The following is a 21695-nucleotide window of genomic DNA, read 5'->3' as shown; positions in this document are numbered from 1 at the left end:
TCGTAGGGGTGATAGATATCGCTTTACTGATGGTAAAACAATATGAATCAGGCTTGTCTGCCAGCATGATTACCTAATTGTAGCGGGAGAGTTCAGCAAGGCCACAGCAGTTGCTGTGATTAGACAGAGTCTGTGGGTTATTCCACTCCTGAGCCTTATCACTCAGGTTTCAAGGCTCGGGAGAAATATGTCAGGGCAGCTGTCAGGGATTGAATGAACCGTCCCCAGCAGTGGGCGATTCTCCTTCCAGTGCCGAGGCGAATACCCTTGAAAAGAAATGGAGTATTAAAAAGCGTGGTGCCTGGGAAAGGGAGGGGCGGGAGGAGGATGAATGGTAAGAGCTCTTATTGCGGCTTCAGTAATATTGATCTTGTCATTAATAATGTGATGAACCTTAAGTGAAATTCGAGTGTCAGTGCCAAGGCAGGTTATTTCTGTCATAAACGGCACATCAGGCAACTTGAGAACAGTGATATGAAGAGGGATGGGTAGGAGCGAGGGAGAAGGAGACGGTGTTTGTTGGGAGCCTGTGCTTTGCGGGTGGGAGGGAGATAGTTTCACCCCGGGGCAGGGGTTCAGGGGAAGTTCAGTGCGTCTCCAAACTGGAGAACTCTCAGTGAAATACCTTACCAATTCAAGGACCCTCCTCACTTTCCGACAAGTAATTGCGGCATCCCTTGCAAGGCTGCATGGCGACCTCTCCCTCCTTCATGCCGGGTCCTGAGAGTCTCATGCAGACTTCCCCACTTCTTCCCATTTGCAATATTTCTCTATTTTATTGTCATTTTCCTTTACTCCTGGGAGTTATTTTCAAATATTACAAAATGAAGAATTTTTTTTTCTTTTCCATCCCTGAAAAATTTTCATGGTTCCTTCTCTTTTGAGAAAAAAAACCAACCCAAACCAAACGTAACATTTCTTTTGAAAGCAGTATTTTTTGTCAGTGTAATTCTCTACATACTAAACCGCTTTGTTCCCACGGTGGTAGATGATATTTCTTCACCCAAGGGCCTGAGAGCTCTTTATTAGGTAAACTGTGACTCCTAAATGGAGATGAGACCTGCCCAACTAGCAGTGCTGTAAGTCCCCCAGGTCCCCATGGTTGTTTGGATCACTGGGTAACAGAGTCTGCCTTGCAGCGGGGGTAGGGCCAAGCCTAGAGTTTTCTAGTGAAGGGCATAAAGACATACCCGCCCTGTGCCCACAAAAATGAAACCGTCATTCGTTATGTTCCAAATTCACATTTTTCAGCTGTTTAATTTTAGCTTTTATTTGCTGGAAGGGTAGAAGGCCATTATTAGCCCAGGTTTGGGAAATGGGCAATGCAATAAGTTATCTGCTCTAATTGCTGTGCTACTTAACACTTGTGCTAATTTTGGATGTCTTAAAACACATTTGTATTGTTTATAGCCATGCCTTCAGCACCCAGCTGGGGACATGACCTCAGGCTATGGACATCTATTCTGCATCTCCCACAAAATTCTCACCAGCCTTGACAGATCCTGTTAGAATATTTCATACCATTCCTCTGAAAATTAAGCCTTGTTGGTCAAAAGATAAGCAACTGGGGATAAGTAGTTGGGTAGTTAAGAAGACCCTGAGTGGATTTGGTATCTCGGGATACCTCAGGCTTTGCTAGTGGCTGATTACATGAGGGGAACTGAATTCTTTCATGGTATTTTGCTGTTCACTGAAAAATGTGTATGGGTCAGTGGCATCCCAAATCTTATGTTTAATCTTTTTTCCCATTGCAAACTTTCCTAAAAGGCCTTTGCTATGCAGCATTTCCCCTTTCTTCCCAAGGTTTTTGGAGGACGTGGGAGACCTCTAGCATTTCAGATGCTTTAAAAATGCACCCTGGACCATGCAGATTATAACCTTAAAATTTCCTTCCTGGAGCAAATTTCTTCTATTTTAGCGTTCAGGGAAGCTAATCAGCTTGCTTTTTTTTTCCGGTCTGAATGGAAGGCAGAGAAATGTAGCTTTGTGCTCCAGATTAGATGCTGATAAAATGCAAATAGACTACAGAGGAAATCCTGGCAGGGTCAGGTTCCCTCCTTAGATTGTATCTTTGCAGTGGGTTGCTCAGCATGGTAACTCAATCTTATTTAACAGTTCCCTTCAAACCAAGGTGATGCTATTTTCCAAAGCATTAAAAAGCTGAAGCTAATTACATCTTTATTTGATTAAATATCCAGAACATTGCACATGTATTTCAGGAAATGGCATGACCAGATTTACAAACATATCACCACATGTGCAGTGTCCATGAAAGCAATTTCATAGTCATTTCTTTGCTGCTTCCAGCTCTCTGCCTGTGTTTTCAGCAGGGCTTGGTGAAAAGATGCTACCATGAAATTATCTTTTGTGTTGCTTTCCTCTAGGAAAGCCAAGCAGTCCTAGACATCTGTCTCCTGGATAATGGGTCTCTTTAGAGACCTTTGAGACCAGCAGCCCAGGAGAGGTTTGCAGTGGAGCCTGGCTGGAGAGTATCTGCCAGTGAGGAGGGAAGAGATTGCAGAAAAACAGCCTGGGCGTGGGAATGAAGAGGCACCATTTCACAGCTAGACGTTGTCCTCTGGGGTAGGGACAGGCGAAGTGCAGCAACCCGCACGTTACCGTTGGGCAGGAATAACGTGGTGGGGGAGGAACAGGGGACAGCAGTGAGCTATGCAAAATGAAGCTGCTACCTCTTAGAACCAGGGCGGTAGATTTGCTATCCCTGAGCTGGATAAAGAGATTGATACCAACAAAATGATGCACGAAGCATCTCCGGAAGCCTAAACTCCTGTTAGGACCAGTCACAGCCCCCTAGTCAGGACAGCAGTGCATGATTCAGACAGTTTCTTGCCCAGAAGATCCAGTCTGTCCCTCCCTATATAAACAGGGCGCATCTGAAACAGAACTCAATGGCAAGTGGTCTGAACTGCCATCTCTTCTTTCCACTCAACGTACTGGCAGCTCTTGATAACAGTTGGTGTGACCTGGCCACCACCATCCTGAACTTGCATTCAAGCAGATCTTGATGCATTTCTAAACTTGACACCCCAATGCTTAAGTTTCCCATCACCCTTCAGCAGCCAAAACTGCAGTCAGATATCCCTGTGGGCACAAAGAAAGGGAAGCCGGGATGCGGGAGGTCACGTCTCACAGTCCAGTTTGGAAGGGATCAGTCTGTGTTTTGGCACCATCTCTAGCTTTGCCCTTCCAGGTTTCTGGTTGCCCATGGGCATCATCAGGACTCATAAGTCTCCCACACTTCAAGCTCTGAGCTGAGCACTCTGAACATCTACAGCCCCAAGTGCTGTGCTGCCGACTGGTGACCAAGTTTCCTCTTCCCCTGGCCTCGCTGCAACTCGTCCTCCCGCACCTTCTCTGCGTGATGGCCAGGACACTCGCAGGTCTGCTGCCCCGAGATAGGCTGCCTGTTCATGTGGTGCTTCCAGCGGGAAGCTCAGAAAACCTCTGCAACACACTCGGCTGCCATGATTTATGCTTTGCTAGCGATATGACCACCAGCGACAGGCTCAGTGGAGGGGAGGAGTGAACAAGCTGTCCTGCCAGGGCTTTGCTAGCACTTCTGGGTACAGTTTGGAGGTTTGCACCATCATCGTCATGTCCCTGTGCACGGTGAGCCTTCACAGCCCTGGTAGATAACAAAGGGGCTCTAAGAATCTATAACACACTTTATCAAATGTGCTGGTTTGGACACAAGCTTTGTGAATAACCCAGTAGCTTCAGTGGGCCTTTGTCCCCCCTCAAATACTGCTGAGACTGCTCTGATTCGGGACTTCTCCCCAGAGAACAAGCAAAGCCCAGGTAGCACTCACTTGATTGCGTGTAATCTAGCAGCCAGGGCTGATGCCTGTCCCTCTGCCCCTCTCGTCCTTTGTCCCATGCTCTTGCATCTCCTCTTAGAGCTGCTTCACTTTGCATGTGCAGCTGAACACCCATGAGCTAAAACACAGGCGAAAAAATGCTTAGCAGGCTGCGCCAGGCATTCACCCGCTGCGACGTAAGCGTGGCTGCACGATTTCCCTTTTTTCCAGCAGACTAAGGCCAAGGTTGACTGATGGTGGCTGTAGGAGTCCTTCAGGAATTGTGTTCCTAACCACAGTTCTTTAAAGGCTTTCTGGGGACCTCTAAGGTCTTGGGAAGACAGGAGGCAGCATGCACCACCCCACCTCAGAAAACAGAATATTTGGGTAAATTGCAGCTTAGAACAATGGGATTTGGCTGCAGGTAGAAATTATATATTTGGCACGAAGGGCTTTGTTGTTCCCACATGGGTATGGGCAACCCCAGCCAGGCAGACAAGGCTGAAAAGGAGCAAGTGATTAAATACAGCCCTGGAAGGTTTACTGCCTTTAATGTAACTCACACTGAGTTATTGTTGTCTGTTACCTGGTTTCTAAGGCTCTACATTTGTCTCATGTTTTAGAACTTCTCCTTCCAGTCTCCAGGGATGGAAAACAGAGAGCTGTGATTCTTGGGCCATCCCTTAATGGCGGGAGGGGATCAAGTGATTCTGGGACTGGGGATTTTCAGAAAAACCACCAAATACTACAAGAATGAGGATAAAAGTCTGAGATGAGCTCTCCCAAGTCTCATAATTTTGATGTTTGCCTCTAGTCTTCAGCTCCTGGAACCTTGCCATTAGGTGAAAACACTAATTTTCATGTTTTTATTACCATCACAGTGGTGGAGACAGACAGCATGTACAGGGCAGGGCCACCTGACACCACCATCCATCCTAAAGCCTGAAGAAATGAACCAATAACATACACACCTGCTGAGGTCTCTATTTAGGACTATTTATAGCCACTCTTACAGGCAGAGCCTGCTCATTTGTGCTCTCCATATTGGCCCCACTGGCCTGTTTCAGCTTTGGTGCATGTGCTGGGGTGAGCTTTGGGCAGGCATCCATCACAGCCCTCACCTTGCCATGGAACGGGGTGCTGGTGGGGTGCGTTGCCTCCTCCTCACGGCGAGGCTGCAGGCTCCAGATGTTCAGAGTCGGGATTGCTCCGCAGCCTCCTTCAGTGCTGCAGTCATCAGCGATGAAATTTATCCCCCCACTAGAAACATAAGCAAACATAATTAAATAAATAATATTGCCTTTCTCCCTCCCAAGCATTCTCTTACAAAAAAGTCACCACCTTATAAAAAAAGGCAAAAAACCCAACAATTAAAAAAATCAGATCAGCTGCTTTCTCTGAGCAAAGCTGGTGTTTATTGCCTGGCCAAGGCTGAAAAAAACATTGCCTTTTTTTTAATCAACATGAAAAACGCCCCTACCCTACCCACCAGCTCAGCCTCCGATCCGTGACAGCCCCCTTCCCTCTCCCAAACAGGCAACAGATTTCAATTTAGCTTTGAGCGAGGGAAGCTCAATTGGGTTATTAAATTTCACACACTAATTGACACGCATGCCGTAAAATATAACTTGCACAAACACAATTTATACTAATGACACCGGGGGTGAAGCTTTCTGCTTCCAGTGCCCCTCTCATTCCCCTCTCCCCCAGCTCCCATGGGAACCCGGCTTAATTGCACCTCCAGCACAGGGGCGGTTAGCAGGGGTGGGAGGTTAAAGAGAAATAAATACTGAAACGTTGATGGGATGTTTCCTGCTTCAGCAGCGGTGGGGCGTGCAGGTTTCGGAGCGTGCTCCTCTCCCCGGTGCCACTGGATGCGCACAGGCGCACCTCCCCGGGCACGCCGCGCTTCGACTTAATAAATCCTTGACGACAACAGATTAACCTCAGACGGGTCCCCTGGCACGAGTTAACCACCGATGTTTTACAGATAGGTTTCTGCAGGCCTGTTGGAGAGCTTCATTTCCCCGTGACAGACAGGCTGGCCGTTGCCCACCGCGCTCTGCATCATCGTCCTCCACCTCCTACTTCTGTTGGGGAAAGCGCCGCAACAGATAAATTTGCACCCAGGAGTTTCCCTCCTTGTTGCAACATCACAAAGCTTCAGACACAAACCTCCCAGCAAGGGTCTTCCTCCAGTTTCCCGCCACGACAAGTAACTGGATAACAGTGATTTGACAACGTGTCCGCAGTGCCCAGTGCAGGCAGGTGGTTGAACTGAGCGGGCAGGGGCGGACGCCGATGAGGCTCCCGGGCGCAGCAGTGCTGGCTCCGCTACTTTCCGGGAATTGCTTTTCCCACAAAAATTAAAGCACGATCACTTTTCTTTTTATTTCTTCTGGAAGATGTTTTTAAATAATTGATGACATAATCTTAGCAATGCCTAGCAACGTAGCTGATTCTATTCTGTAGTTGCCCTAACAATTTAGACACTCTTAAAAAAAAATAATTAATTTTTAATTCAACTTTTCCCAAACATTTCCAAGATGTTCTCACATTTTAAACTCCGTTGTCCAAGTGCAGGGTCCTGCTGGACAACAAGGAATGGAGCTGGCATCCTTGGTGAGGGGATGCTATTACAGTAAGGCCCTATCCCAGTAAGAGATGGGGCTGCACAGCTGATTTTAGACACATGTTGGAGCTGCATATCTGGGTTAGAGTATGATGTCTTTGCATAAGTCATGCCATCCTTCTGAAGTAAAACGTCAAGTAACTCGCAGAGACATTGTCTATTTTAGTTCTGTCTGAATCACAATGGCAGAATTCAAAACCTGTTGCACATGCCAACGACTAGGGAAAAATTGTGTCACTTTAGCACCTTTCTCCTGCATGTCTTTTCATGCAAAGACCTTTCTGAATATATAGAGAAATAACAGTTTGGAGGGCCAGGGAAGGTACAGGCATACCTCCACACTCTTCATGCCTTCTTGTTACCGAGCTTTGATGAAAAGAACTCAGGAAGTTATGGCGGGGGTGGATAATCCAAAATATCCAAGCTGGACCTAGCAGTGATTTAAACCTGAAACTTCTACTCAAAAGGAAAAAAATATTGGGGTTCTTCATGTCACGAGGCAATACTCAGCATCTAAGGGATGCAAACCCATTGGAGGATGAACATCTCACCATTCCTGTACTGCCATGTGCCTTTTCGCAGCCACCAACCTGGGACAGGTCCAGTAGTAAAGCCAAAACCTGGCTGAGCACCGAGTCCTGCCTGGACGCAGCCCCTTTTTCCAGAGGGAGGGACTGAATTCAGCCACACATCCTCTCTTTTGCCCACCCTGGGAGAAGGCAAGGCTCGGACCCCCCTGCCTCAGCCGCTCATTAATGCAGAGCATGGATTTCATTACACTGATTGCTCAATTCTGTTATTAACAAGGCATAAATCTCCACATTACTCGCTTTCAGCCTTTGGGTCACAACCCCTGGGAGAGGTCGGCAGCGGATGCCCAGCCCAGGTCATGGCCCTCAACCCATTACCTGTCCCGTTAGCTGGGGCTGCAGAGATGGGCTGGGGGCCAAATACTGGGGCTGGCTACCCCCCTTTACACCCATTTCCAGCTTTTCCTTGCACACTGCTCTGCTGGAGCTTTTTAGCCTTTCCCAGTCGTGCCTGTGATCCTGGGGTCCCACCATTGCAGTCCTGAGCAGGGTCTCAGGAATGGATGCACAGAAATTGGTCTGGCCACCTTCACCAATATCATGCCTCCCACCCTCAGGGCCTCCAGAGACCTCACTGCTCCTGCAGTGTCCCGGAAGAAACAGGAATTAATACAAACACAGAGAAGCAACAGATACCTGTCACCAGCCTGTTCCATCCTCTTGCTTTTCCTACCAACGTCCTTCTTCCCTGTTGCTGTTTCCCCTTCTTTTGCTCTGAACCCAGCACTAGATCAAGTTATTTAATGTCACCCAGAGATTTTATTATCAGAGGAGGCAGCAAACAGCTACTAAACTTCATGCACTGCTGATATTCCCCTCCAGCCTTGTCCCTCTCAGGCTGAAGAACCCCCAGCTGCCTGCAGAGCCCATCTCACCCCTTGCAGTCCCCACTAGCTCACACCTCGGCTCATTTCATACGTCGGTGCGTCGTTGCTGACAGTATAGACCAGTCCAAGGAGGATCTTGCACTGTAGTCCTTAAAAGGGGAAAATATTTGAGGCTAGAAAAGGCCTGTTTCCTGCTGCACCAACTCTGAATGTCTTTCAGCAGGTAGAGCTGGGTGTGCTGTGTCACTGGCAGCACTGGCGGCTACCCCGGAGAGCCAGCAAAGACCCATGCAATAGCCATGGCGAGTAACGGCACGCTATCGCGTCACAGCTTTGAACGGCCCCGCTGCGCCGTGGCATCGGAGTCCCCCCGTTAGCACGGCTGCTCCCACTAAGCACACAAGCCCTACACCACACCAACGCCGCTTTGTCTTTGCAGTTTTTTTGGCACCCAGTGGGGGGAGGAAGGGTAGGAAGACCAGGTGGCATCCATCCAAAATCGGCAAGCATTTAATTTTTGTCTTTATGGGCATTTTGTCAAGCATAACTGCAGACGGTAACTCTACAAACAGTAATTAACCACAAGCTGTGGGCAATGTTAAAGTGCTTGCCCCCTAACCTGCTGGTACACAGGAAATCTGAGATGCTGCTAATAGGTTTTCAGCAGCTGAGTCCATTTCTGGCCCAAATCTATTTGATATGGCTCTCAGATAACGCTGTTGATTATTTTCCTGAGCACTCACCGAATGCTTCCTGTTGTGTGAGTCTTGACTGCAAGAATAAACAAACAGAAAGATGGGCAGGGAGCTGGTGAAATCGATACCCCGTCCTGTCAGCAGGCGCTGGTGTCAACTAGAAATGCAGTTATGAAGCAGCCTAATTAATTAGCTAAAATGCAAGGCAAGCTGACAGTCCTAATTAAGATGGGGAACGACAGTCTGGAGGCCCTTCGACTGCCCACTCCATTTTCTCAGGGCTTCTAAAATACAGGGGGGATCATCCCTCCTGCCTTACAGGTGGCCAGATGGGAGGGCACGGGGCTCCCCGGATCAATAGCTCATCCCAGCCATGCCCTGCAGCAGCTGCTCCGGAGGAAGGAGAGGCAGGACTGGGTGGTTACAGCAATAACATCCTGCCTCCCCTGCTCTGTCCACAGGGAATTTTTCTCCTTCCCCAGGAGCAAAATTTTGATTCATGACTCAAAGCAAGAGGCTCCAGCACCCTTTCCAAAGGGGTCGTCTTCCAAGTCATCCCTCTTTTATAGTTCTGGGTGCTCAAATTACTCCTATAAAGGAGCCATCCAATTTTGTAGCACGGTGCTTTCGGTCTTATCTTGTAGCATTTATCACCACAGGGAAAGTGTTACCTGGGAAAGCGTCTGGCCAACAGCTCACCCTCCAAAGTCAGACTCTCGACCTGGATGTCTCTGTGCTGGGATGAGCTCTGGCACCCAGGCAGGGTGTTACGCTGGGGGGGATTGCTGGAATGTGGAGCTGGGTCCCTCCCAGCCCGCAGTCACGGTATGCCAGTGCCTAAGGTGGATCTGAACCGATGCTCTGACCTTGCCCAAGTGTCTTTGTGGCTCTCACCGCTCACACCTGATCCTGCCCCACCAAAGCTGCCAGCAGCATCGTGTACAGGGGCTCACGCCCGACTCCTTAGGGCACAGGATCGGTCCCAGGAGGGGGATGCCTGGCGGGTCTTTTTGACAAACATGTTGTCCGTGCTGATCCTGTTCCATGCTTTCCTTTTAAATACTTTTTTTTTTTTTTTTTAAGGTTGCATTTCAAGGGATTACCCTCTGGGGCTGACAGACAGACAGGTCTGTCGGTCTGTCTGCTTAGCACTCTATCTTTTCTGCAAATACCCTGCTCTATAGCATGTGAGCCCAGGATTAAATGCACAGAAAGAAACAATTCACTGTGACTTGGCCTGTAAAGTCTTTTGAAAGTTAAGTTATGGCTGTTAAATGTTAACACCATATAATGCCTGTCTTTATCGTATCTTTGCCAATAAAGTGATGACATGGCTCTATTATGAGCTAGTCACATAGAAGCTCCCAAACCTACAGTATTGTAATGGCATTTAATCTCCTTTCCAAGTGCCTGAGATTTTCACACAGGCTTTGTCTGCAGCGTTTCTCTGGGATCGCTGAGCGCTCACACTCAGGCGAAGACATTTTAAAGAGAAAAGATGAAATCATCAAGTCCACCCCCAGCTGTGAAAGGCCTGGGAAACCTCACACTTTCCCTCAGCCACCACAATGCCGTGCCTGCCTCGCTTCTGCCACGCTACCTGTCCTTTTCCCATCCTCAAGGACAACTGCAAAGTTGCTTATCAGCCTGTAAATCAGCTGTGGCAATAAAACGCTGGCATCCAGAGCAATAGCTTTTGTACTAATGTACTACTTTGCAATTGCTGTGCATATCCAACATATTAATGACACAAATTCATTACAATAAATGAAGACACTGACTGGCTGAGGGCCAGAGTTGACTAAGGACAAAAAAGAAAGAAAAAAAAAAAGTTGCTTTTCTCCTGCCAGTTGGCAAGTTTGGGATGCAAAGTTGAATGTGTTGGGTACAGAGAGCTTTAGGCGAGCGATGGGAAGAAGTGACCGCTAGATGAAGTAGCAATGGTGCCAGGGATCTGGGGAGTGAAAAGGGAGGCTGCTTTCCATGTCACCAGTGAGTGGACATGATTTCCAGGTGAAATTAAGGTGGCAAAGGGCTTCAGCCACAGCGTGGTGGATTATGTAAACCTGCTCACAGTTTTCAGGTAAGGAAAACCAGTCATTAACGTGAAGGACTCATTACAACCTGGAGAGGGGGAATTTTGTCAATCTATCGATCTATGTATTGCTCCCTTTGCCTCTACAGATCGATCCATCTCTCTCCACTTACTGATCTAGCTGTGCCTCTGTCACTCCACGTGCTGCTCTTTCTATCGGTGGTCTATTGATCTATGTATTGTGGTGGATACGGGGATTATTGAATACTTCACAGTCTTTACTGCGAGAGATTTAAAAATCTTTATGTTTAGTTTAGCAAAGGAAGTGCAGTGGAATACGTACCAGATCAAAGACAAGACACTTAACACCAAAGGATTGGTTAATTTAGTAACTACAGCCAATGCCTTCTAATTAAAATTAGACCTATTCAAATGAGAAATAAGGCATACATTTTTAAGAATGAGGAAAATTAACCATTGGAACAAGCGATCAAGAGAACTGATCGATTCTGTTGCTTGCAAACAAAATCTTCGTAATTCTGGAAGTGAAATTATAATCAGCTACATATTATCAGGTTAAAAATTGAAGTAACTCTATATTTTATAACCACCGTTCTACCAGGGCTACATCTGGATGTGTGCTCTGCAGCCAGCTGAATGTGGGCTGGTGAATCCAGCCCATGAGTCTGTCATCTACAGAGCATCTGTCCCAGTCACATTTTAGCAACAGGCAATTGCTTAAGAGAGACTCTGGAAATGCATGGTTTGGACTTGGGGCTGGATAAAATGGACCTAGTTTCTGCAGCTTCTTCCTTTCTCTCTTGAAGCGTGTGGCACGGAGTACGCAGCAATGTGATAGGAGGTGTTGCCTGCTCCTGTTGCTCCAGCTTGCAAATGAATTCATGTTGACGAAAGAGAAGAAAATGAAATTAAGACTTAATGAGGGACGTAAGCCAGCATTTTCAGAAGGAACGTCTCACATGGGAAAAACTCATCCACCTGATGTTGCATCAGAAAATGTCTCTACGTGCTCAGTAAGACAGCAGAAATATTTAGTTCTGCAACTTCTGGTTTTGAATAATGTATAGATGGATGACAAAGAAAAGGAGACCACCGAGCCTGCCCTCAGCCCACCTCCTCCTCCCGGCACAGCAGCTGCCTGAGGTGCGACCACATCCGCTGCAGGGCTCTGAGCTCTCTCTGCCCTTGCTGCTGATGCACCAAAGGTCCTCATGGCAAAGCCTCATGCCTTCAGGTGACAAAGTGCCCTCCCGCACGCTGCGACAGCAGCCAGGGGAGTTACATGTTTCTGAGCAGCAGGGCAGCGCAGAAAATGGAAGTCCCCCATAAGGGCCCTAGGCAGGCTTGCCGTGCCACGAAGGGAGGTTATCCCCATGCAGGCTTGCAAAGTCCTGCACGTTACAAAGCTCTGCAATTGTGTATTTTTTTACTATGATTGCAGAGAGGAGTCAAACTCCTTGGCTGTTTTTGTTTGGAAACAGCTTTTTTACCACCTCCTGATCACAGATTCTTTTCTTTTGCCAAGGGAAACAAAAATAAGACGTCCCACACTCGGGCAGATGAGCTGTTTCCTGACACAGCTCTGCTGGGGCTCCTGTGCCGCGCTCCCAAGCACCCATTCATTTAAATACTGCACGGCAAGAGCGGTTGTAGGAGACAGAAAGTTTCTGTTCAGCCCAACAAGGCAATTGAAGGCCTTCCCGGCACAAAACTCCAGCATGCATTCATGCTTCAGAGGGTCTTCAGAGTTTGCTACAAATTTAGTGGCAAATTCAGCTAGAATGAACGTTGATTAAAGCTCCCAGATAATTACTCGTTTAGCTGCAGAGCGTGTGCTCGAGGAGAAGTGTTGCAAAGCTTTCTAAAGCCTGGAAAGCCCAGTGACTCAGCCAGAGCTGCCAAGTGAACGGATGTGCCAAGTGGAGCACCGTAATGATATCAGTAACAGTAATTATACAGAGAGGGAAGCAAACACTTACCCCATACAACTGCAAATCTGCTACAGCCTTGTGCAACAGTATCTCTGTGCCTGTGCCTCTAATGGGGGCTTGGCTACTGCTGAATTTACAAGTGGACCCTTTCTTAGGCTCCTGTGTTTAAGTTTACCCTTCCCTCCTCCCTCGCCTCTTGGTTATTTAGCTTAGGGCTTACTGGCGGTGGCTGGCTCTGCTGAGGGCAGTGAAGACCGGTCACTGCGTGAGCTAAGCATTCATCCCCAGGGCTTTAGAAAATAAACTGCTCACGTGCACAGGGCAGGTTGAGAGCTGGGACGCTGAGACAGACTGGTGTGTGGTGAGGATGGCGGCCACGCCGAGTGCCTGCCTCTCCTGCAGCCCTTTGCTGAGGTCGGTGGCTGAATCTACCCCGACCTGGGACCAAGCTCTTTGAAGGGCGATGCTTAAAGCAGGGTTAATTTAGTGTGGAAGCAACCTGCCTTGCATCTGTGCACCCCTAACTTTGGGAGCCCTCAGCTAGCTTCACACAGATTTGGCGAGGTGCTGGGGCATCAGTAAGCATTCAGACCCTACATGTTGGGGTCAAACCAAGGGCTTCCCGGAGGAGTGGGGTCCAGGTTGACATTTCAGCCATCTCTGGAGGATCTTAGCAAGCCATCCGCATGGGGAGGGCCACAGCTCAGACTGGCTCCAGTAGGTATTTTTGCTCTGTAAACAGCCCATTATTTTAAGAATAGCTACTGATGTGGGGTGCAAAGCACTCCTAAACTAGCACCCATGCCAACAGCTCATGCATCTGCCATGTTTCAGTGCTTTGGCTCCCCAATATGTCGGGCAAAACAGAGACCAATCTGGCTGCTGGCAGCCCCTTCTCCAAAAAAACCTCATGGCTGCCATCTCAAAGGAAGAACTGCCCTGGTAGTGTGGGATCAGATGGGTGGAGTAATTGTCCTAGGCAGCATGTCATTATCTACAATTTCCAGACCATCACAAATAGCACTTAGGGTCATTTCTTTCCTATTAGAGTAGAGCTGGGGGATGCAGGGGGCTAAGCCAAGCATCATGCCAAGCTGCAGACCTCTGAGAGGGGCTGACTCTATTAGCACACAAATTGCAGGCTTTCAAAAGCTGTCTTCTGAAAGGCCCCTAAATACACTCAACTCTAACTAGGTAGTTAAAAATTTTAATCTAGTTGTCACCCAGACAGGCTTTTTTGTACTATGTAAGTTTGTCCACTCGTTAAGTCCCTTATTTGTCTACAAGTCAAACACAAGAGTCGGTTTTGACATTGTATGTTGAGCTGAGTCCTCCTATTTAATTCCCCTCCTCCCCTCAGTCTCCCCCTCCTTTTTCTAAGCTCAACCTCTCTCTAACTGATGAGGTCTTTAATGCCATGCCCAATGCACCGGGATATAAATGCTGCTAAAGTAAAAAGCAGATGAAGTTTCTGGTTATAGAAAAACTACCTGAATGTCATTACCTGCTAAGATAATCGGGCCCATTAGGTAATTTGGCTCCATTCATGGCTCATTATTTTAAGAATAGCTCCTGATGTAGGGGGCAAAGTATCCTTTACCTGTGCTACTGGGGTGATGCATTCTTAAAAATAGCTGGGATGAAACAATGGCGTGAATATGCAGCAATTTAGGAGTGCAGGGCCCAGGTCCCTGTGCTGAGATTTCGGGGGGGGAGGTTCCCCTAAAACCTGTGGCCTTTTTCAGACCTGAAAAAGATATCCATTGCAGACTGCATTAGTCCTTTTTGCAGAGTTTCAGCTCCCTTCCTCGACTCTAGGAAGCTGAGAGAGTTAGGTAAAATTGAGCGATGTATTTGCTTGTGAGATACTCCATACGAGGGGCTGCAGGTCAGGCTGTGGGGAAGAGAAGGTGAGTCCCCAGCAGAGCTTCGGCTTTAGCTGACCATTTGATTCAGTTACTTTTTGGGCACAGACCAACAACACGGGTGGAAGCTGATTTAATTGGGAAGGGGGAAAGCCCAGCCAGGGTAGCTGTTGTTATCAACAGAGCTGTGGTGACTGAACTTCACTAATGACTGGGTTTTCCTTTCCAGGGCTTATTGGAGGCTTCTCAATGAGGCTTCTGTGCTTCCATCGGACCTGGTTTTAGGCTTCCCGCAGAATAAAAGAAGCCTTCCCCTGGTGTAATGAGTGTTTACCCGGAGGTGCTGATACCGTCAGAGTCTGTCACTGCAGGATCAAAACCAGAACTGCACAGCCTCTGATAAAAAGGCCAGATGTGCCACTTTAATTAATGCAATTTGCTAAACACTGGAACAATTAAGTGCAATGCGATAGTGCAGTAATCTTTGGGGCCAGGAAATGCCGTCCCCAAGGCATCCCCAGCTGCTCCAGCTTTCTTTTCTACCCTGCTTTTTTCATAAATTTAGAAACCTAAAGAATTTGCAGGGGAGCCACAACATCAAATAAAGACGGAGGCTGAAGGCATGGAGGTGAACACAAAAGGAGGATAAGGGACCATGCGCCCGCAGGTGGTTTGGATGGGGATCTGTTATGTGAACAGTGACAGTTCAAATACACCCAGGGGCACACGCACACGTACAACCCGACACAAATACAGCCCCCCGTGAACACCAAGAGACACAAACAAACGTGTATGGGAGCTGAGACTCTCAAATACCCCAGGCAGAGCAAACACGCAGCCAGGGTGTTGCACAAACACCTTGTAACACATTCCCACACACCTCTAGAACCGAACAGGCGTCAAGGCCAGGCTGAGCACGCGCGGTTGCCCCTTCCCCTCCCCAGATATATGGACACACCCCTCGCTGCCTGTTTCCCCAGCACAGTAGCCTGGGCACATTCCCTGTTACTTCTGCATAAGTTCATGCAAGAAACAGAAAAGCTCTGAAGTTTCTCTTATAGACACGTAAATCCTCTGGGACTTTCTTACTTAAGAACTGGCGGAAGTGAAAAAGAAACACAATAATGAAGGAAAAATGAAGAAGTTTCTTTAAAAGCCCACAGGTTTCAGGGAAAGTGATGGGAAAGACATGTGATAGATGGGCTAATTTCCCTAACTGACAAGCCAGACAGCTCGACACACGAAAATAATGTTTGGGTTTGATTTGTGTTCTCCCGCCCCCCACCGTACGTAAGCCCAGAATTGTGTGTGTGTGTGTGTGTGTGTGTATGCGCAATTCCAGTAGGCAAGATGTTGCTTTTATACTGTAACGCACACACGAGGCTCCACCATCCCCTAACAAAACTGTCTTGAAAAGGGAAAATGCACCTAGAAAAAGTATTTTGAACAAACTTCTGTTTTTTTCAGGTTTACACTAGCCCAGTTTCCCACCCCTCCCTGAATGCCCACACTATCCAGTTATCGAACAGCTTTACTCCATTTTGGGGGAAAGTTCTTCTATGTCAGAGAAGCAAATAGTGGTTGGGAAAATGGGGGAGGAAATAGTGAATCAAGGATTTCTCCCTAACTTTCACAATAACTGCAAGGCCCGCGTCTCTGGAGCGAGGCAGTCGCAGAGACGGCTGGTACCACTGAGGAGCTGGGTGATGTGGAGACACTTTGAAAATGGGGTCAGTCTCTGCAGTGCTGTGCCAAAGCACCGGGATGCGAGCTCGTGCAGCACCTCTCCGTGTCCCTCCTATGCTGCCATGGGAGCAGGAAGGTTAAGAATGGGCTTCGATGATATTGTGAAGGCAATGTGTTTTTTGACAGCATTCCCACAAAAAGCAAAAATCTGGTCAACTAAAATGTTTCGCAAATTCATGTTGAAGGCATTTCATGAGACTATATGGGTTAGAGATCTCTCTCCTTATCCCTGCGTGTGTTTTCTGTGCTCTCAAGCAATATAGCGCTTTTCAGGTCTGTGTTTTCAGTGCAAAGTGTTTCAGTTTTTCAGTTCAAAATAGAATCTGATTTCCAAACTTATTATTTCAGTCCAGTTAAACAAGACCCCGCTCCATACACCCAGATGTGCTAAGTGAAATGGAACATGATTCCAGGATTCTATAATTTTGCTTGCCCTGAACTGCTTATTTGTCCCCGGAAACTGGGAAAAAAAAAAAAGTTACTTTATATGCGATGAGTACACCATTCCACTGGCTCCAGTATAACGTAAATACTGTCTCAGCCCATATCAGAGATGCAGAAGAGAGGAGTCTTGTCCACCCTTGCAAGAATGCCATCAACCCAGGATCAAGCCCAGCCCAGAAGCAAGAAGGCTCTGAATTTGTGGCACTTATTTCGAAAAATACCTATTTTTTTTATTCTTTGTTTTCTTCATCTTTTTTTGCAGCACTTTTAAGCTGAAGACAATTAAAAAGCATCACAGCAAAGATGAGAGGAAGCATTGACCTCTTCCAGCCTGCTCAGAGTCAGAGAGGGGAAAGTTCTTGCTAACTTAAATGAGTTTGACAACCTTTAAATATAAACAGATGATCAGAACTGCTGAGAAATCTTAAAAAAGGAGAAAAGGAGAACAAAAGCAGTCCCTGAGAAGCTCAGCAAAGCAATGTCAGCCCTGTCACCACTTCTAACACTGTACAAATGAGAAGGATGAAGGGGCTTAATTAGGTCTTGGGAAGCAGCATGGGTTGGCTGGGAGACAGAACAGCAGCAACGTAGAACACTTCATGGAAAAATAATGCCAAACCAAAATGGCTGTGGCTGTTACTCACCTGCAGAGGATGATTACTGCCATCCTGGGAGAGCAACATCCAGGGAAGAGGGTGGTGATGAGGTGGGTAATCTGCGCCATGATCATGCCTTCCCCTTGAAGCAGAGCCATCACACCACGCCAGAGGGAAATGAAAGCATAAGGTGATGATCGATTTGGGGTACCTCTGTGGTCACCCTGCAAGGAGACAGGTTGCCGTGAAGATTATGCATCACTCAGGTTCTGCTCGATGTCAAAGGCCTTGGGGTGGTCCCAAACCAGGCTAAGGAAAACCACCCGACTTCAGGGGAGAAGCAGCGTCTGGTTGGTGGCATCTAGACCTTAGGTGAGGCAACGGCTCCCAGCCTCTCCGGAGCCTGTGTCGTGGCATTTTCCCAGCCTATTTCCAGAAGTCCAGATGATTACGCTGATATGACCCTTTGGAATAATTCTATCTGGATGCATGTCCCTGTCCCATGCACAAAGGTGTAAGACTGCTATAAAAGCCTCTGCATGAGGTGCAGATTCAGGGAGAGGTAAGGCTGTACCATAGCCTCATAACAGCTCAGAATAGGGGTCTTTCAGGGTGAAAACAGTTCTGAGCATGTCCTTGAATTATGATTGGCACATTGGAGGCTAGGATTTATAATGAATGAACCGATAAATCAAGCTGGATGGTAGCTGTCACTTCATTACAAATGTGAGACAGGTCTTATCGTTTCCCCAGTCCAGAAGGGACCATCCAGCTTGACCATAAACTTTAGAGTTCAAAGGCTGGGTTGTCCTTCCCCACCTCCCAGGAATGTCCACAGGACGCAGCTCCAGAAGCCGTCTAGCCCAGTAGTTTGGAGTCCCTCCAGGAGGATAATCTTTGGAAGGCAGAACGGAGGCACAAGTAGGCATGTCCAGCCATGGGTGCATGTGCCCTCGAGAGCCAGCCCGTTGGACTGAAGTTTTGGGAGGACCTGGCTGGAGAAGAGCCTTGCTTCCAACTTTACAGCAGGGCTGGTCTTCAGAGAGGACCAAGGTACCTCTGTATATGCCAAAAAACAGAGCCTTGATTCTACTAACTGCAAAGAGGGATCTATGGAGCCAGCAGCAGGGGCTAAGCAGAGGGGCCAGGATGCCGCGCTGGATTTAGGGATCGAAATTCCTCTGAGGCACCTCAATCCTCTTTTGCATATGGCTTTAAGCATCTTTGAAAATAGGAGGTAAGCTCCTAGACCACTTATTTACATTAAAAGGCCCTTTTGGACCAGAATGATTGTTTTGCTGACAGAAAGGATGCATGTCTGTCTTGTGAAGGCAAGAGTCTCTGTGTGTGTATGCTCATGAGTCTCTTTTCCTGCGTAACTCAGAGCCAAACCCCCCAAGCTGACTTTGAAAGTCTAAATCTACAAATCCTTTCCTGTACCACCACACTAGTTTCAGAGAACTGCTACCTTTCAAGTAGGGTAGGAAATTAAAAGAAATTAATATGCTACTCAGCAAGATTAATTAATTAGCTAATGTGCATACATCACTTAGGAACGGTAAAGCCCTAGACAACTTTTTATGTCTGAGGAAATATGGTCTAAAGTGGTTTGATTCAGCCCAGTAAAACTAACATCGATTAGGGAAGCTGATTTGGAGAGGAAGGTGCATGCAGGGAAGCGGTGCCAGCGGCTACCTGGTAATGACGAGATGGAACAAAAAAGCTGCCGCCTCCAGGATGAAGGACTTGAAGTTACAAGATCATAAAACACAGGAGTCCATAAAGTTTCTGAGTTCTGAAGGCATGCCTTAAAAGTTAATATCGTGCAGTATCAGAGCCATAACAACAAGTCACCTACAGCATTTATTATTCATTGAGAGTCACCCTCACTACACATATACCAAAAGTCCTTTAATGTCTCAGGTATGTTCCTCTTATCTAAAGGAGATTTACGGGACTATTATTGCGTCTTAAGGAAATGCCAATCAATTATTTTAACATTAATTTCTGCCATTTTAATAACTCTCTCAAGGCACAGACTGACCATATTTAATGGTGTAGCTGTTAAGCTGCAAGAGATGTCATTTCCCCTTCGTAATTGGACATCGTGTCACTTGCACTGTCGATAACGGCTGCATAATACAATTATAGTTGTACGTTAAATTGCCATGTATTTCATATTATAACCCTGTGTTATGCCTCTAAACATCCTCTGGAAACCCTTTTACATGCTCTTCTGTACAAAGGGCTGGCTTGACATGAAATTCATTGTGTTTCAATTTTAAATAGAGGGAATTGGGTGCTGACATCCCTCTGAAGTACTATAGAGGCTGGGTGCTTCATTGCTTTGAGCTCTGAAAAATCACTCTTCTCTTCAAAATGGATGTGTAGCTCTCAATGCTTTTAAATTACAGGTGACTGCTTGTCTTCTTGTGGTTGTTTAAAACAGATTGGTTTCTTTTTTTCAAGCAAACCAATATATTATATTAAAACCCCCAAAGAAGATACCCTTAGGTGACTTTGAAAATTCAACCCCAAATATATCATGGTGATTCTTCAGAAGGCACCTTGTGTCTCTGGGATATACTTTACCATGTGACTCTGATCAGTATCCATCTATCTCTACATTTATCTCATGCATCAATGGAAGAGCTCTTTCCCTAATGACCACGTCTGCACTCTGCCTTCTCCAGCACCCCTTTGCAGCAGGACTTTTCCTTGTCATTCATTAACAAATTAATCCTCTTCTCCCGGAGTGCTGGATTTCATTCCTGGCACCAAAGACCAGATGTAAAGTGACAAGTGGAGTGAATGGTGGCACCTCTCCTTCTCCTAATGTATTAGGCGCCCTTCAATGGAAATGCTCTTTAGATCAAAGAAAAAACCTCTACCAACCCTGTGACACTGATCTGTTTTGACTAGGCGACTTGGTAAGAGCGCTCGCCGCAGCAGAACAGTCTGTGCAAGAAAGCCAGGCTGAGACAGGCCTTCAAAAATGAGTTGGTGGGTTGCACCGCTGCTGAAGTGAGTGACCGGCAATGATGGACGCTTGCTGCCTTCCTCACACATCTAGCCCATGCTCTGTTCCTCTTCTTGCTCATCCTGACACTCTAACCTGATTTTGGCTGAAAGTTAAGGTCAGGGATTTTCTCCTCCATGGACAAAGGGTATAGATGATTTACTACACCTTTTCAGGTGGCCTTTCTTTATTTTAGGACTGTTCTTGCTTGTTGAGAATTAACAACTGCGGACCATTCTTGCAGGTGAGGATTTCTGGGCCTTTAATTGCACTTACTTGTTGCTTTGAACTACCACTCTTGTCCCACACCTTGCTTTTGAAATCAAGTGCCCCAAACTGGGGACACCCTGACTGCTCCTGAGCAGACCGGAGGCAGGCACTGCCTCTTCGTGTAAGTGATACAGCGCCCAGCACAAACAGGAGCTCAGCCGGGGCCGGTGACCTTGCTTGGCCTCAGCGAAGGAGAGTTAGCAAACAGCGCACAGACCTTTAGTGGATCATACCCATGGGACGGACGGCATCCATTTCCAGGTCAAGCTTTGCAGAACAGGGGAAATGCAATCTAAGCTGAGTGTAACGCTTCATTCAAACTGTGCAGCTGACCGCGTTTTACTGATACATAAAAAGACTATGGGAAACAAACCTAGCAGCTGTTTGCACAGCTGCAGATAAGGCGTCACTGCCTCCCTTCGAACCCAAAAGGTGTTTTTCCTGTGAGTTGTATCTAGTGAATAAAATTGTAAGAGCAAGTGCAAAGAGAGGGAAAGAAACACCCACCTTTGGAAGTTGCAGAGCTCTTTGGGCTCGATGCTTTGGGCTGTATAAAGTTGTGTAGCTCCTTTAAGTTCAAAAAAAAGGAGCAGGACGGTTCACCAGAGCCGAGCATCTGAGCTTTCTGATTGAAAATAATCAGTGAGCAGGAGCTGCAGGCAGAGTTAGATGAGTTTGGTTTTCTAGCTGAGATTTTGCCGAAGTCTTTTCAGCCTGAGAGGAATTAAAGCTGGATTCCGAGGTCTTTCAAGTAAAAGCTTACAGAGCGCAGAACGGGCAGTATTTACCTTCCACAGCCAGCATTCAGCTTCCCAGCATTTCCCTATCTGCGCAGCCTTGCAGAAGAGCAAAGGGAGGAAGATGCTTCTGCTTTTCAAAGCACCTTTTCTTCTGCTTGAATCAGTACTTTTAAGATTATGGTTATAGAGTATTTCTATAGGCACCTTCTGCAATGGGGAAGTTTGATATTCAAAGGAGAAAGGGTGCTGCTGTTCTCAGACTTAATGGTGTAGAAGGCATTAGCCAGAGCCTTGGAAAACAGTGAAGGTGGGGGAAGCGGTAAACTGTTTTTGGAAATTCCTCCCTAATTGTTTTCCTACTGAATCATTCAGTATTTTGAAGCTAAAAAAATGTTAACATCTGAAGAAAAGAAAAAAATAAAAAAGGATCAGTCTTATGGGGAGTGGAGGTGTTATATTTACTATG

The 21695-nt window shown here is 47.0% G+C and overlaps 1 long non-coding RNA gene across 1 annotated transcript; it reads right to left on the bottom strand.

Moving 5' to 3' along the window:
• Positions 1-376: 376 nt before the first annotated feature.
• On the bottom strand, positions 377-21329 carry LOC142065340 (uncharacterized). Its single transcript, XR_012663358.1, has 3 exons — positions 20997-21329; positions 17249-17424; positions 377-5078 (listed from the first exon to the last, which is right to left on the bottom strand). It is a non-coding gene; the product is annotated as an uncharacterized LOC142065340 (long non-coding RNA).
• Between the last annotated feature and the right edge of the window lie 366 nt (positions 21330-21695).

Source organism: Phalacrocorax aristotelis, chromosome 16 (assembly GCF_949628215.1).
Source record: "Phalacrocorax aristotelis chromosome 16, bGulAri2.1, whole genome shotgun sequence".
NCBI lineage: Eukaryota > Metazoa > Chordata > Aves > Suliformes > Phalacrocoracidae > Phalacrocorax > Phalacrocorax aristotelis.
The sequence above is the reverse complement of the archived record's forward strand: the minus strand, read 5'-3'. Positions and strand labels throughout refer to the sequence as shown.